Genomic DNA, 18,492 nt, shown 5'->3' with positions numbered 1-18,492 from the left:
ATAAGAACAGAAGACAAAGTAGCTCCATTTACAGAGAAGGTCAAACAGAACAGATTAGGGTGGTGCAACAACATGTTCAGAAAAGAAGAAAACATCCTGGTAAAGATGTTTGAGACGGACAGAAAGAAGGCAAGATTATACAAGGGCATCCAGCAAAAAGATGGATGGATTGTGTAAGAGAGGACATGCAACAGTCAAACATGACTGTTGAAGGTAAGAGAGTGGAACTGAATGAAAGAGAGATGGCAACAGCTGACACAGCACCACAATCCCATGTAGAAAATGGGATCAAAGAGGGGTGATGATGATGATGATGTGATTATAGTAATCATGTTCATCAACACCATTCAGGCACCTTCGATTCCACCACTAGCTGCTGCCTAACCATGCAAACACTTGACCCATGGGGTGAATTATTGTAGCCACATCAGTGATCACCACAAGCAGTTTTTAGGCTGCCTTTCTCTGCATTGAGGTACTCAGTATTTCTGAGTACTGCTGATGTCTTAGATGAAGAATTGTTAACACTAAGTAGTGAGACAGTACACTAATATATGGGCCTGAAACATAATGAAAAAGGCAAAATGTGCTTCATGTGTACTATTCAGAATTTAGCATCAGCTTCCTAGTCTGTCTACTTCCAGCCCTCGTTTTCTGGATATTCTCATCACTCCACCCATCTCATGTAATGGTTTCTGCTGCAAGATTGCCAAGCAGTTTTGATGCCAGTGTGATTCAGAGGGCTGCAGTATCTTCAGGACTGCTGATGTTGGAGGTAGCATCACAACTATAGAGGATTTATTGCTATGGCCTGAGCAGAATGCACAGCAGTATACAAATGCAGCAAGTCAGTTTGCTCCTGAGAGTCATCTTGCTAGCAACTGCTTAATGTTTGTGACAAAAATTTTGAAGTGTAAGAGTGTCTGTGATTATGAGCATTCTTCCTGTGAGGTTCACAGTCAGAAACTTCCATTCTGTACTTGCAAACAACACTATTACCCCATCAGTCCAACTTGCATTCATAAAAATCTATGCATCTTCACTATGTTACACCCTATAAGCACATAGCATGTGCACATCATTTTCAGCTATGTCACCTTGCAGCCGTAAACTAGTTTCTCCATGGATGTGTAATTTTATTATTTAAGTAAATTCTGTATCATTCTACTTATTGGGCAAACTGTTATAGGCATATTTTTTCCTCTGTAAGACACAGCTGAATAACGTGGGTGTAGGCAACTATACTTACTGTATTCGAGCAAAACCACTAAAATATAGCTAAAATGCCTGTTAAAATGATGCAAACTATAAATCAATCCTGACATTTTGGAGGTTAATATGTATAATGCTGTATTCAATCTGGTCTGTAAGGTTAAAATGCCAATGCCTTTACTTTCTAAATGTATGAATCCTTTAGGTTATTTAATGCCAGAAACAGCACAACATGCTACAGCAGCTGAAAATTAGACAAAAAGATTAATCAATCCTCACCTGGAATTTTCAGTCATATAAAACTTTGATTACTCTGCCATCTTACACTACATAACAATACATCACTGCATATAACATCAAGCTGACAAATCTGAAAGCTGCTGGGAACAAAAGTCCATCTGGAAAATCACCAGACCATGCCCCCGTAGCTCTCAACCTCTTAGTACAAAAAATCTGGACAAAGCCCCAAAAATGGGGACAAATTTTAAATACTGCTCTTATAAACCTAGAAAGTTGCTAGAATAAGAGATCTTGTGTTACCATACATTTTCTGATGGATGCGAAGTCTGAAACTCAAATGCCTATTTAGTGAATTCAGTTTTCACTGATTTGCACAAAAATCCAGAAAATCACAAATTTTATGAGAAACAGACCAAAAATACAAGGCGAAAATTTGTGAATTCTGTGAATATTTGGACATTTGAGGTATGCATGCTCCTATTATTAATTGCTTAGCCTATCCTCTTGTGATCAATCTCTTAGCACTAAGGCAGCACTTGGGCAAATTTTCAATAACTGCCACTATACTTTAATGAATCTTTTTTTTTTTTCAGTTTGTAATTAATAACTGTGTAGTTTATCAATAGCAGGAATGAGTTTGAGTAAGGTTTGGTGCGAGTATATAGAAAAGGAAAAAATTATGCAGAATGTGTGTCTCATACATGCACGTTCTCATTCTCGCACACTTGCAGTCACGCACAGCCATATACGTAACACACACACACACTCACACTCACACACACACTCACACACACTCACTCACACACACACACACACACACACACACACACTCATACTCACACACACTTGTACATACTTGCATACGGTCAGACATAGTCACATTCCTTCTCACACATGCGCACACAAGGATTCTGGTGTCCCAGTTCTAAAGGGACAGCAGTTCACTTCCGTTTTATTTTTTACCATTAATAGAGCGAATCCGAGAAATAAGGGCATAGTCTATGATTTCTGTAAAAGTGTGTGTGTGGGGGGTGCTGTATTTTACCAGTGCCCTTGCCATTCACTTAGTAGAAAACAAAAAAATGCTATTTATATTTTTGTAATTAATTTACATTACTAATATTTTGAGCTCTTATAGTGTAACAATATATGTATTAAATTGCTGCTTTTGTTTTTCTTAGATCATATATCAATAGTGCATAAAAGAACAAAATTTGTTCTGCACTAAGTATTATCCATAACATTTCTTTAATCCTTGTTTAATTTTGACAAATGCCCGACTTCATTCTTGTAGAATGCTCCTATGTTTATTTAGGTCTGCACTGAAAACAGCATCTACCCAGTCTGACCTTCCACTCAGAAAACTAGTAAATAACATGACTTCTGTACTTAGACCTCCTGCATCTTGGTATGTATGTATGGAAGATTTTCTTTTAATTCCAATTTAATTGTCTTTTCCTGCAGAAGTAAGTATCTGAGAAAAAAACAAAAGGCTTTCTTTGAGGTACTGTTATTTAGCAGAGTAGAAGAATATTCATGTTGTGTAACTGAACTTTCTTATGATTTCAAACCCTGACTAGCTCCTTTGCAAAACTGTTTTAATGACATTTGCTTTCCTGTTAATGTACTTATTTGTGAATTAACTGTTATTTTTCTCTGTGCCTTCTCAGATTTCATCAGATCATACAGGTGGATATTTCCTGAATGCAGTACTGTTTAAAAGGCCACAGTTTTCCCTGTCTGATTTAAATTGCCTTGCAGGAAAGTGAATCATACCACCTTCTGCACTAGCTGTATCTTATCTTCTTTCTTGGCACATAACACTTGTCTTGGAGGCACTAACCTTTGAAAGAAGTAGTTGTTTATGGAGCAAACTAATATTTGTATATCTGTGTGTGTGTGTGTATATATATATATATATATATATGTGTGTATGTATGTATGTATGACATACCTGTGGAAGCATGGAGGTGTTTAGGTGAAATGGCAGTGGAGTTTTTAATTAGATTGTTTAATGAAATCTTGGAAAGTGAGAGGATGCCTGCGGAATGGAGAAAAAGTGTTTTGGTACCGATTTTTAAGAATAAGGGTGATGTGCAGAACTGTAGTAACTGCAGAGGGATTAAATTGATCAGTCACAGCATGAAGTTATAGGAAAGAGTAGTGGAAGCTAGGTTAAGAAGGGACGTGATGATTAGTGATCAGCAGTATGGTTTCATGCCGGGAAAGAGCACTACAGATGCGATGTTTGCTCTGAGAGTGTTGATGGAGAAGTATAGAGAAGGTCAGAAGGAGTTGCATTGTTTTTGTAGACTTGGAAAAAACATATGACAGGGTGCCTAGAGAGGAGTTGTGATATTGTATGAGGAAGTCAGGAGTGTCAGAGAAGTATGTAAAAGTGGTACAGGATTTGTACGAGGGTGTGACAGTGGTGGGAGTGACTGATGTGTTTAAGGTGGAGGTGGGGTTACATCAAGGATCAGCTCTGAGCCCGTTCTTATTTGCATTGGTGATGGACAGGTTGACAGACGAGATCAAACAGGAGTTCCCGTGGACCATGATGTTTGCAGGTGACATTGTGATCTGTAGTGAGAGTAGGGAACAGGTGGTGGAAACCCTGGAGAGATGGACATATGCTCTAGAGAGAAGAGGAATGAAGGTCAGCAGGACTAAAACAGAATATACGTGTGTGAATGAGAGGGAGGATAGAGGAATTGTGAGGATGCAAAGAGTAGAGGTGGCGAAGGTGGATGACTTTAAATACTTGGGATCAGTAGTTCAGAGTAATGGTGAGTGTGGAAGAGAGGTGAAGAGGAGAGTACAGGCAGGATGGGGTGAGTGGAGAAGAGTGTCAGGAGTGATTTGTGACAGACTAGTACCAGTAAGAGGGAAAGGGAAGGTCTACAAGAGGGTAGTGAGACCAGATATGTTATATGGGTTGGAGACAGTGGCATTAACAAAAAGGCAGGAGTTTGAACTGGATGTGGCAGAGTTAAAGATGCTATGATTTGCACTGGGTGTGACGAGGGTGTACAGGATTAGGAATAAGTATATTGGAGGGTCAGCCCAGGTTGGAAGGTTTGGAGACAAAGCAAGAGAGGCAAGATTATGTTGGTTTGGACATGTGCTGAGGAGAGATGCTGAGTATATTGGGAAAAAGATGGTAAGGATGAAGCTACCAGGTAACAGGAAAAGAGGAAGGCCTAAGATAAGATTTATGGATGTGGTGGGAAAGGACATGCAGGTGGTTCGTGTGACAGAGCAAGATGCAGAGGACAGGAAGAAATGGAAAAAGATGATCCGCTGTGGCGACCCCGAATGGGAACAGCCAAAAGAAGATGATGATATATAGTGTTCTACAACTGTGTAGTGACTCTGGGAACTAATCTGTTTGGTTCAGAGACAACTGAGGCCACTTTAAACAATCTGTTCACTTGCTAGTCTTGTTTTAAGAGGATATTAAGGTAATGTAGATTAAGGTAATGGAAATGAGTCTTACCTACCCTAAATCTACATAAACAAGCCAATATATTATGATGAGAGAACCAAAGACATTGTTTAAACTGGCCAGCTCATTATCTTCAAAAACGGAAGAGAAGACTTGCATGTAAGTAGAAAAAATTATCAAAGTTGATTGCCCATTACATTGCCTTTTGACATGATGGGGTTCATAGGCTATTAATAGGAAGTTGATCACAAGTGCATCATATGTGGCCTAGTCAATACAGTAGCCACTGCATGATGCTCTTTTCCATGTGGGATTGTGGGACAGCCCTGGGGTGTATTTACTTTCATCCTTGTTGTTTTTGAAGATGGTTAGGGAGCTACTTTTTAATATGAAAAGGGGCTTTTTCCCAGAATAGATGAATTATTTGGTAGCGATCGATCCCACAGGCAGGTTTGTGTTTATCTTATTTGTGGAAGCTTAGGTTTTAAGAGCAGGCATGTGTAGTGCCATGTTTTTTTTTTTGAAGTGTAGAAGGTCATACAGACTAAGTGTTATAAGCTAGACAGCAGGTACCTACAGGACTCTGTATGAGGTGGGGAAAAGACATACAGCTTTAAGCTGTTCTGCATAGTTTGGAAGTGCTGGGGTCTTTCAGGTTGGATCATGTGCTTGGACAGATACATGCCAAAGGGAATGATAGATTTTATTATGGGGCTAATAAGGAAGGAGTAGAGACGAGTGAGAACATCCTAGGGTTTGAACAGCTGGTTAGAGCAAATTTCTGATGACTGTAGAAATGTGGTGGTTGACGGAGAGTTCATTGTCATAGTGCCCGGGTCCCTTATAACAGTGCCCGTTTTGAGGGAGATGTTTTCTATGTGGTAGGTTTATCTGCATGGGTACTCATGTTTTTCTTAAGGATAGGGTACTGAATGTGTTAGGATTTAGCCTTAGACCATAGTCCTGGCATCACTTGTTTGTACGTGTTAGATCTTCTTATAGGATGTAGGACTCCTCTGGAGAGTTGCCGATAACTCCAATCATCTGTTAAATTGCATAGTAAGAGACCCTTGACATCTGCTTGGGCATGAGGAAGTAAATACCAGACAGTAGTGGCCTCCATACACTGATAATAAGCTTTGTAGTGGAGACTGTGCCCTCAATCCTAAGTTCTGCTTATAAGCTTAGTAAATACCTATGAAACTTATGAACTAGTACAATTGTGCTTTGAAACACCCCTGTTACTGATGAAATACTATACTCCTAAAGGTGTATTGAATCTACAGATCTTGAAGATTTGCTCTTGCACCATCACCTGACAGAATTAGTGCTTTATGTATGGCACTGAAAATATTTTAGCATTTGGTATTGTTGAGCTCATTTCAAATGTAAGCGCTGGGTAAATTTCTCCTTTAACCACTTCATCAAGTCTTCTGATCAGTACAAATGTGAATTCTGTCTCTTCACAGAAACAACCATACTCTTCATATTGCTGGCTTCATTTTTTTAAACACTTTAGCATTACATTTGCTTGTTACTACTTTGGTCTTGAGGTCTTGAATACATAATAAGTTGGTTATGATCAGAGGCTTGATTATAATCCTGTATATTGTACACTGAATATTTATGGTAATCTCTTTTTGCACTTAAGCAGTCTTTTTTAGACACTGGGTATATGTGCTCTTCATTCCTGCATTCAGTAAGCAACTCTGTTTCAGACATTACCTATATTGGTTTATAGATTTTGTAATCAGGTAAAGATTATTTTTCATATAGTGGGTATATAGGCTTATTTCTGCAAGCATTAAAGTGTCTTCTCTGGATACTTTGTTGCATCACTACATATTCTGTTTATCTGAAAAAGTTTCATTTCTGGGTTTAATTCATTGATTTCATTAGAGCAAAAAAAATCATTCTGCTGAATAACATCTATGTGTGTAGAGTTTATGGGGAAGTATGCAGTAGTTCTTGGACTTGCTTCTTCACCTCTGGCTCTGTATAACTGATCTTTCCAGACATCTCCATTTTCCTGGTCATACCAACAAGCTGTACATTTTTATTGTGTTGAACATTTAGTTATACCTTACAACATTTCAGATTCTGAAATTATTTCTTCACACAGTTTATTCCTGCATTGTTCTTTCTTTTACAGAATTTACTTAGTGCTTTTGTAGTCCCTTTTGTTCATTGCAGTACCTGCCTGTAAATTTTGATCTGGAATTAATGTGTTATGAGTCACTTTGTACCAAGCAATAAAGTGGTATATTATTCGAAGTTTATTTTTCTTTGGACAGTAATCTGTATGGCTTTCTTCTTTGTCTTTGTTTCAGCACCACTTTGACTTGTTTTTATTAAACTGTTGTGAATGTCAAGGTGAAAATTGTGCCTTTAGCCCCATTAAATCACTTTAATTTGTACAAGTATTTGGCACACAAGCCTAGTACGACCATGTAAAGCTTGTTGGTGGTAAGTGAGTTTGAGTTTTAAGTAATATAAGGAAGTGCATTTGGACTACACAGGTTCATAGGCTGGTACTAAGCTATCGGCCCTAGGGCCTATACAAGCCTAGCCATAACAATTCCGTGACTATTTCTTCCCACAGTATTTACTTCCCTGGACCCCTGTCTGGCAGGGAGACTGATGTGATCCCCGGGGTGAATTTCCTATTTCCCATACAATCGTCAAGGTTCCTTTTGAAGAGGGCCAAAGAGGCGCTCTGCTTGACATGTATGGGCAGTCTATTCCACAGTCTGGGGAGTCTCTAGGTCAGAAACCTATCCATCCAGCATGTTTGGTTCATTGTGATAAGGTTTAGATCCCTAGAGCGTGTGGCTCTGAGGGATTGGGATTTCTTTAAGTGTAGCATGTTCAACAGCTCCGGGTTTGACATGGCCTTGTATGTTAAGCAGAGATCGCCTCTGAGTAGACGCTATATGACAGTATAGCTGGAGTTTTTTTAGATGGTCACCATAGGGCATCTGCTTTAGGCCTGTGATTCTTTTAGTGAGGTATTTCTGCAGCCCTTCCAGTTGTTGCAGATGTCTTGAGAGGTACATACCAAATGTGGCATTGTATTCTATAATTGGTCTAATGAGGGATGAGTAAAGTGGGACAATGACCTCCTTTTTTCTGGATGAAAAGCCCTTAGTAATGAGGTGTGCCACATAGAAGGATTTCCTGACTGTTGTGGCGATGTGGTTATCGAAGGTGAAGACCACTGTCCACCTGTGTCCCTAAGTCACTTATCACACTTTTTGTGTTTAGTGTACTGCCACCTATGTGGTACTTCACGGGTACATGTTTTTTCCCAAAGGGGATAACTATACATTTCTTGGCATTGAGCTTGAGCCCATGGCTCTGGCACCAAGCATCTGTTTCTGTAAGGCCCTTTTGTAGGATATCCACATCATTTGGGGATTCAATAATGGCTCCCAGTTTGCAGTCATCTGCGAACTTTGTTAGCCAGAGTCTCTTAGTGTTGGCCTGTACTTCAGAGAAGTAGATGCCAAACAAAAGCAGTCCCAGGACTGAACCGTGAGGTGCTCCACTTGTCATTTGTCTGGAGCTGGATTTGGAGTCTGCTATTTTTATAGTGTGGGTTCTGTCAGTAAGCCAGTTGGCAACCCATCGAGTGATATAGGGATTGATTCTCAGCTTAGTAAGTTTATCTATGATTCCAGAGTGGGGGATGGTGTTGAAGGCCTTGGTGAGGTCCAGATAAGCTGTGTGGACCCGCCATACCCTCGTCCACAGCTCTGGAGACTGATTTGAAGAAGTCAGTCAGGTTCAGGAGACCAGATCGGCCCTTCATGAACCTAAACTGGGTGCGGTCCAGTGTTTGAAGGTTGCCAATGTCTTTGTTATTAGTTACATGGCCTTGCAGATCAGTATAAAAGAAGCAAAATCCCAGAGGAGGAGGGATGGACTGTTTCATTAAAGCTTGCAGTAAACAAACTTTCTTAATTAGTATTTTTGGAATTGATATCCCATCTCTTCTTAATACGCAAGACTTTAAACAAAATGTAAATTCTGAACACCTTTTCTGTTTTGTCTTCAAAATGCAGAAATTCAGACATGTTTAACACACTATTTTTTCAGGTGTCACTTTCTGAATTATATTACCTGCTTTTTAGAATAAATAGATTAAACTAGGCTATTATACAAAGATTTAAACTCCGCCCAGCCTGATTTATGCAGTAAAAATTAATCTAAATAGAGCCTACTGAGTTGACCTTCTGAAATAATGTCTTCATGCAGTTAATTGTTCTGAAGTGTAGCGACAAAGCTTCAACAAGAGGTAAACTTACCTTTTCAGCATGTTTTTTCTTTCCTTTCATAATATGGAGCAAAGCCCTCCAAATGATGTAAGATCTAGAAATTTAGTGTAGGGACAAAGTTAGATCCTGACCTGCTATATTTCATATCTTGATGTCTCAGGTCTGAATAGTTTTAATTAGTTTTTCCTACTTCTGATTTCACATGTGTGGATTAGAATGATATTTTAAAAAGATACTGGCGATGCTCATTTTCATACAAAATATTCTGAAAGAATGTCTGTAGTGTAGGCCATGGTGCTACTGTATCTTAGAGACTGTTTTCCAGAACCATTGCAGTTTCCCCTGCTTTACTAATCTACACATGGACTTGCCTGTCCTCCATGCTTTACTATTCTGAAGAAATGGGGAGGGAAGAGAGTGACTTCAAACTCGAGAAGTAGCATCTCGCATGGTGTCTTACATAGTTGTTCCAACATTTGTTGGTAGTCCTTGTCCATTATAGCTGGACTGTGCCAGCATTACCTGATGGAAACACTTCTCATAAAAGTCTACCTTTACTGCAAACTGGTAATATGTTGTTTATGTGCCTTTTCATTTGCAATGTGTATGCATTGGGTCCAGTCTTTTTATGTTTTGAGAAGTATATAAAATGCTACCAGTCAGTAGTGTGCATCTTGACAGATAACCTACCTGTAATATGGTTTCTTACAGAATTTTTTTGTCTGTAATTATTTTATTAGTCAGTCTCACAAAAATAAAAGAATGTGACTAAGCTTTCTAACTGGCTGTATTATGGGCTTCATTAAAATCACTTGCTGCATTTTGCTACAGTGTAAAACCAACTTAGCCCTTTTATTACAACATGTAGTACAAACCTTCTGTAAGTTTAAAATGTTCAGCACTAATAAAGCCATGTTGATGTACACTCTTTCCCCTTCTTTGTGCAGTTTTGTTCAGTATGTAACATATGCAGAAAAAGAGCCAGGATAATGTAAGGTAGGGTAGCTCAGGGGTGTGACAGCACCACTATTATTAAATAACACATTTAATGTTTTAGGGGACATATGCAAATGAAGTATGTGTTTGGATTACAAAATAATTATTTTCCTTGTCCTGATGTATGAAAGTGTTGCCTGCTTTTGGTATTGTGCACATTACAAAACACCTGCTACTTTTTTCTTTTGTTTTTTATATGTGTAGTGCAAAATATTGAATCTGACACATACCAGAAATGCACTGAAAGTTTTTGTATAGGATTATGGGCCCTGATGCCACAGTCAGCAAAATCTTTAACATCTGAAAGAGAACAATCCTTTGCCTGCAGCAGTAGACACAATTTATCATGCTTTTCAGTTGACTTATTACATCTTATGACATATATACTGTTTGTGTTTATTGTCACATTAATCAGATGTGAAAACGCACTGAAGCACATTTTTAAATACTGCAATACTAGTTATTACCAAAGATAAAATGACACCTGTGTTTTCTGTTATTGTGTGATGATATTTGGGATGTAAGAATGCTAGTTATAAGACTCCCACAATGTTTGCTGTTTGAAAGTACACCAACAGTACAGTCCATTTCAGTAAGATGCTCATGGTATGTTTGTATTGCTAGTTAAGTTCCTAAATGTGATTACTTTCAGTCAATACTAGTAAAGTAAAAACATCATTCTCAGCAGTTCTTTGTTTTCTTTTAACAGAAGGTAATCACACTTATTGAAAGAGAAGGATAGAATTAGTCCATGTTTAAAATCTATGGTTTAGCGAAGTATGACGCTTTTAGCATAACTTGGTCAGAATTGGAGTTTAGAATTGCACCATGCTACCACAATCCAGAAAACATATTCTGAGGCAATGCTCTATTTACTTTAATTTTGTGAAGTCAGACAAGATCATAAAAAAGCTTGTTACAGCATTAAGGGAAGGTACTCAAAAGAAGGGCGGTACTTTTGACTCGAAAGCCCAGTGCTAGGGGTATCTGCCATGGAAACACTGCATGGTGGTAGGAGCAGGTAAACTTCTTTAGGCTAGGAGAAAATTCAGGTTGCACAGAGCGTGTGAAACACAACAGGCATGCTTTGTGTGGAAAGAAAGGCATTGTGCACATTGTCCAAACTTACAGCAGGGGCATTTTCTATACAAATACAAAAAAATCCCCAGCAGATAATGTATTAAGGCTAGCTGACACATGCCTCTTGCTTTCCACTATTTTTGTAGGATAAGGTTACAGGTATAATATTCACTGGAGTCCCCAGGTTACATTAAGCAAGACTGGGTAAGATACTGGTTGCTTGAAAGCCACAAGGACTGGATCGGGATAAAAAAAAAATGATTTTAAAAAGAAGGCTGCAAGGGTGCATTATTTTTCTGAGAGCTTAGTAGCAGCACGGTGGAATATTCCACTGGATTTATGTGGTGGTATTCATAATACGGGGTTGCATAAAAGGATGTAGAACAGGAAAGAGGAGAAACTGAAGGTGAGAAAGGTGGAGTGGGGAAGAGATTATATTCCATTGATACTAGACTATTTTGGTCTGATTTGCCTGTCTGCACATTCTTCTGCTTATTAGATAGGTGGGTGTTACAGCTGGCACATTTCATTTGGTCAGTGTACTTCTTGGCCATGTCATTATCTCAGAATCAAAGCATACACTATTTAAAAAAAAAACAAAAAAACAAAAAAAAAACAGTATGCAAAAATATCAGAAAATATAATTTAAATAAATAGAAATTGCATTTTCTTTAAGATTTTGGATCTCACCACTTCTTTCTTTTATATATTGGATGTTATTTATAATAATTACAGAAAATATAATACTTGTTTCATGCAGTCTTTGCATTGTAACAGAGAGACTAAGTTAGTTGAGAAAAATCTGTGACACTGTGTAGGTAATGTTGGATTTAGCAGGAAACAGTATATGAAAGGCTGTTGCAAAGTATTCATTAGCAGAACATTGGTATATGATATAGTTTTAAATTTTAATAGATGCAATGTCATGTGTAAACAGTTCTAACAATTTTGTATTGACATGCATTCAAGAGCTCGAGTGCATCATTTAGACGGGGCATTAATGCTGTCAACAAAATAATCAATTTTTCTTTCTCATTTTTCAAAATATTGTATAGCTCGACAGTCGTACCTTGTTCAGCATTGCAACACTTAATGACCATGAGGGGAAAAAAACTGATGTGGGATTTAATAAAGCTTATATATAGCATTTATCTTTTTTATATAGATGTTATTGCTGAGATGTTCTGTAATTCTAAACTTAAAGGGCTGGGATGTATGTCCCACACACACAAAAAAAAAAAGTATTGGCAGCGGTAATTCCATTATGCAGTATTACAAGTTATGTGGTATTTAACTTCAAAAATGTTGCTTGTGTTAGAAGTAAAGCTGCCTGTGATATTTAGAGGCTTATATGCACTTCATCTATTGCAAGTAAAATTGCCTTATGTCAATTTACTAACTAGTCTAGTTCTTAGGCCTATCCCTGCTGATTGACAAAGCTAGGTTAACACTTGTTATTCATAAGAAAGAAAAATACTAGCTCTCATTTGGAATTCAAACCCAAGACCATCAGCATTATGTGCTGACATCATTGACATTGGACTGTTCTGACAAACTTTCACTCAGTTTCCCTTTAAAACACTGAAGGGTTACTGAATTATTTATCAAGCTTAATGAAAGTCATTACCCTACACCTGGTCTAGGTGGGCCAGGTTTGAACTTTTATAGTTCAGTTTTTCAGTACTGAACTGTCTGATCAGTTTTCTTATTTGTAATCAGTGCCAGTTTGGTGTCTGTCTGCATGCCTGCAGTGATTTAGTGCGTGTGTGTTTGGGGGGGGGGGGGGGGGGGGCTTTTCTCCTTGGTTGTTCAACTGGAATAAGCACAGTTAAGTAATGCTAATGTGAGGGTGAAGATGGGCAACCTGAAACTTTGACTGGTTTGTTTGTTTTGAAGCTTCTTAGAGTTTAGACTTCGGAAAATAAAAGGGAAGTTTTACAAGTTTCTGAACACTAGAGTAATAGTTAATACTTATCTCACCGCTAGGAAAAGAGATCTGCTTTTGCTTTCATATTTTGAAGTCAGATGTCTAATTTCACATGTTAAAAATATTCTGTGGTGTTTGGGTGATCTTCATCAGTTCTATTTGCTGAGAGGCCTTTTTCTACATTTTTGTTAACATTTTCTGTTGCTTTTGGGCACTAGAATTGTTATAATAATGGCAGAATTATTTCAAAAATTGTTGGTACATAAGTCCACTTCTGTGGACTCACTGAATGCATCAGGGAATTGGACAACAGTGAGACAGACAGCTGAACAGCTTTCAAAAATAAAAGGAATCAAGGGGTTCTTCATGTTCTTAAAATCAATACTGTTGTAACATGATGCACTGTATAGTATGGGGGGAGTATAATTCTTATCATGTGTGTTAGTTGATTATGAGATGGCATTGTCTGTGAAAATTCTTTTTATAGCAGCACGTCTGAAAGTGGTCCAGTACTTGTTAGTGGACAGCTGAAGTTCAGAGCTTCATCTGGACTGCAAGATCACTGTGGAGAATGGCATTTTAATGCCTAGTTTTTCTGTTTTCCTGTAGTATGACTGCAGCGTTTCATTAAGAAAAGAAAAAATGGTGTTAGGCAGTCTTGTGTCTAAATTACAAAGGATTCGGTTCTGGTGGCAGTCCAGAAAAGTAACACCCTTTTAAGCAGATTTCTGTAAGCTGTTAGCTGTCTTTCTCACCCAGCCAGCCTTGGGCGATCTTACTTGGGTACATTAAGGATTCTCAACATGTCTTCCTTGGGATCCAGTATTTTCTTTGCTTCTTACTGTTATGCTGTCCACTAGGGTGGAGGACTTTACATTAGGCCCCTTTAGCAAGTTTTGGCTTCAAATTTGGATTTCAGGTTTATTTTAGGATGTTATTAAAGCTTTGTTTAAGGCTTCTTTTGTTCTGCCTTCCACTGTTTTCAGATTTCTTTAGACAAAGGCATTGCCTTCATATTTGTAAGAACATTGTCAAGTTACAATCAGTAATATAAAAAGAACCTTTTATTGTTTATCACAGAAATGGTCTCTTTAGCTATGTATCCTGCATTTATGATTAAAGGAACAATCCCAGAGTCAAAAATTCTGACCAAACTAAACTTGCCCTGATGCCTTCCAGTTGTCACCACCCATTAACCACATCATCATCAACCCTACTGCTGGTTTCAATTTACTTTATGCAGCCCTGTTTTCATTCCCTTTGGTGAGCAGAATCAGCACTCAGTTCCTATCAAAGCTTTCAGTCCCAAATCATTGGGAAACAATAAAGTTATTACATTTTTGTGTGTTTGTGATGGGGGTGGTAGGTAAGACTCCTCAGTGTTTACTTTTTATGAACTCATCAAAAAGCTTTTATTCTGCATAGCATAAGTGTGAGCAGTATAGTCAAAAAGAGTACAGTTTAGTGAGTTTATGCTAAAGCTTAGCAGTCTATTGACTTATTCCCCTTACTCCATAGTAAAGCAGTCTCATAATTTAGTATGCATAACTATCACGGATTGCCGTACTGTAAGCTCCCATTGTGACAGTAAGTTTTGGACTTTATTGTTTAAAATTCTGAAGGAAAGCATTATTGCCACAGTCTAAACTGAATACTTGTAGACGGTCACTTGTTGGTTTCTTGTATTTATATATTTTGTTATTAATTTTTGATGCTTGGTGTGACATCTGGACAGAGGAAGGAGAACAAGGAGGCCTGGTGGTGGAATGAGGAAGTACAGGAGAGTATACAGAGGAAGAGGCTGGCGAAGAAGTGGGATTGTCAAAGAGATGAAGAAAGTAGACATGAGTATAAGGAGATGAGGCGCATGGCAAAGAGAGAGGTGGCGAAAGCTAAGGATAAGGCGTATGGAGAGTTGTATGGGAGATTGGACACGAAAGAGGGAGGAAAGGACCTGTACCGATTGACTAGACAGAGGGACAGAGCTGAGAAAGATGTGCAGCAAGTAAGGGTGATAAAGGATAGTGAGAGAGGAGAGTGTGTTGAGTAGATGGAAAGAGTATTTTGAGAGGCTGATGAAGAGAATGAGAGAGAGAGAGAAGGTTGGATGATGTGGGGATAGTGAATCAGGAAGTAAAACAGATTAGCAAGGAGGAAGTAAGGACAACTATGAACAGGATGAAGAATGGAAAGGCTGTTGGCCCAGATGACATCCCAGTGGAAGCATGGAGGTGCTTAGGAGAAATGGCAGTGGAATTTTTAACTAGATTGTATAATGAGATTTTGGAAAGTCAGAGGATGCCTGAGGAGTGGAGAAAAAGTGTTTTGGTACCTATCTTTAAGAATAAGGGTGATGTGCAGAGCTGCAGTAACTACAGAGGGATAAAATTGATCAGCCACAGCTTGAGGTTATGGGAGAGAGTAGTAGAAGCTAGGTTAAGAAGGGAGGTGATGATTAGTGATCAGCAGTATGGTTTCATGCCAGGAAAGAGCACTACAGATGCGATGTTTGCTCTGAGAGTGTTATTGGAGAAATACAGAGAAGGTCAGAAGGAGTTGCATTGTGTCTTTGTAAACTTGGAGAAAGCATATGACAGGGTGCCTAGAGAAGAGTTGTGGTATTGTATGAGGAAGTCGGGAGTGGCAGAGAAGTATGTAAGAGTGGTACAGGATATGTACGAGGGTAGTGTGACAGTGGTGAGGACTACAGTGGGAGTGACCGATCCGTTTAAGGTGGAGGTGGGATTACATCAAGGATCAGCTTTGAGTTCTTTCTTATTTGCAGTGGTGATGGGCAGGTTGACAGATGAGATCAGACAGGAGGCCCCGTGGACTATGATGTTTGCAGATGACATTGTGATCTGTAGTGAGAGTAGGTATCAGGTTGAGGAGACTATGGAGAGGTGGAGATATGCTCTAGAGAGCAGAGGAATGAAGGTCAGTAGGGCTAAGACAGAATATATGTGTGTAAATGAGAGGGAGGGTAGAGGAATGGTGAGGATGCAGGGAGTAGAGTTGGTAAAGGTGGACAAGTTTAAGTACTTGGGATCAACAGTTCAGAGTAACGGTGAATGTGGAAGAGAGGTGAAGAAGAGAGTACAGGCAGGGTGGAATGGGTGGAGAAGAGTGTCAGGAGTGATTTGTGACAGACGGGTACCAGTAAGAGTGAAAGGGAAGGTGTACAAGACAGTAGTGAGACCAGCTATGTTTTATGGGTTGGAGACAGTGGCATTGACAAAAAGGCAGGAGTCAGAGCTGGATGTGGCAGAGTTAAAGATGTTAAGATTTGCACTCTGTGACTAGGATGGATAGGATTAGGAATCAGTATATTAGAGGGTCAGCTCATGTTGGACAGTTTGGAGACAAAGCAAGAGAGACGAGATTGCATTGGTTTGGACATGTGCTGAGGAGGGATGATGGGTATATTGGGAAAAAGATGCTAAGGATGGAGCTGCCAGGCAAGAGGAAAACAGGAAGGCCTAAGATGAGGTTTATGGACGTAGTGAGAGAGGACATGCAGGCGGTTGGTGTGACAGAGCAAGATGCAGAGGATAGGAAGAAATGGAAAGAGATATCCGCTGTGGCGACCCCTAACGGGAAAAGCCGAAAGATGATGATGATGATGATGATGATATTAATTTTTGATAATTTCCTGCAGGAGTTTTCCAGACTTAGGATCTTTACTAAGACTCGTATAATAGTGCTGTAGCAATGGGTTGCACATTAAAAACTGATGCTTGACATCAGTGCTTCCTTGTTTATACAGCAGCTCCTTCAATACAGCATATTTCTAACAGCCAAAGGCTGAAATTGCAGAGATCCCTGAGCTGGTATTCATCGCTGCTTAAACAACTCTGGCCAGTAAGATGTCATCGAGATCAATGCACTATCCCTATTAACAAATTAGCAAACAAACGGTATGGTAAAGAGTGAGACTAGGAAAATTATATCAGATGTGTACAGGTGCTGTGACTGCCTCACAGCTGTACTGTCCCTCATACTCTGTCCCTCATTAACTGTACTGCCTGGATAGCTGTCTGTTGCACTGTAGCCATTAGCCTGATATGACTTCTCCAAGTGTGGGCTTAATTCCCTGTATAGTTGATGGAAGATTTCTGCATCTTTGGAGTCCACACTGTGGAATTGCATCTCTGTATTCAGTGACTCATTGCTAATGACATCTCACATAGTACAGCATGACTCCTACTGGAATAGTAGCATGTATCCGTTTTTCTTCTCTTCTAATAGGGGAAATCAAAGAAAAGTTTACCTAACAGAATGCATAGCTTCTTGTAAAGGTTATTTGGCATTACAACTGCACTTCAGCGTCATGATTCTAAAAAGTCTAAAAAATCAACTTTGATATTGTGCTGCTTTTAACAATAATTTTGTTTTAGTATGGTAAATGTTTTTGATATGATGTTTTTCATATGTATTTGCATATATTTATCCAAGTGTAGTTTATAAAAATCTGTTTTACTGTTTTTTAACAGTTTTCTGCAAAAGAATGAAGACATTGTTTTAAGACCTCAGTCTCAATAGACTTAGAGAAATTCTTGAGACCTAAGATTAACAGTATACAGCATATTTCAAGAGATACAGAACATTTTCTGACTGATTTAAGTATACACGAGACTGATGCAGGAGACATATATATGGTAACCCTTGATGTGGTGTCTTTATTTACAGTGATACTGAATGGCATAGGAATAGAGAGCATCTGCACTTTAAGGGAGATGTTCATGGTTGATTCACATAATATAGAGCAAGTAAGTCAGCTTTTAAGCATTGTGTTAAAGAACAATGTTTTTGTTTTTGTGGGAGATCATTATTGGCAGTCTAATGGCATACCTATGGGTACCTCGTGTGCCAATAGCTATGCCAATGCCGTAATGGCAGTGTGGGAAACCAAGTTTATATTGAAGGGTCCCTATGCAGACAGAGTGCATTTTTTGAGGAGGTTTGTGGATGACCTCTTCATTTTGTGGAGAGGAAGCACTGAAGAACTAGAGGAGTTTGTACAACATATTAATCAAACCTCTACATTTTTGAAGTTTACACATACATATTCTATGAAAACAATAAATTTCTTAGATGTTAATGTTGAAAAGAAAAATTATGGCACTGTGGTCACTTGTCTGCATAAGAAAGAATGCCATGTAAACCATTTATTAGCCAAAGATAGTATGCACCCACCCATATATTTTTTGAAATGTCATTCAGAACCGGTTTTATAGAGCTTCAAGACTGAATGTGACTAATGAAGATTTTGTTCATCAAGTTGAGCAAACTAGTAGTGATTTATTAGAACA

At 38.7% G+C, this 18,492-nt stretch overlaps 1 protein-coding gene across 2 annotated transcripts in view; it reads left to right on the top strand.

The window, feature by feature from the left end:
- The window catches only part of BCL2L13 (BCL2 like 13), a 583,548-nt gene that overhangs the window by 56,525 nt on the left and 508,531 nt on the right, over window positions 1–18,492 (top strand). The gene's annotated exons all lie outside the window — the stretch shown is intronic.

The sequence above is a fragment of the Protopterus annectens genome, chromosome 11.part0 (genome assembly GCF_019279795.1).
Source record: "Protopterus annectens isolate FY-2018-M chromosome 11.part0, PAN1.0, whole genome shotgun sequence".
NCBI classification, from domain to species: domain Eukaryota; kingdom Metazoa; phylum Chordata; order Ceratodontiformes; family Protopteridae; genus Protopterus; species Protopterus annectens.
The sequence above is the reverse complement of the archived record's forward strand: the minus strand, read 5'-3'. Positions and strand labels throughout refer to the sequence as shown.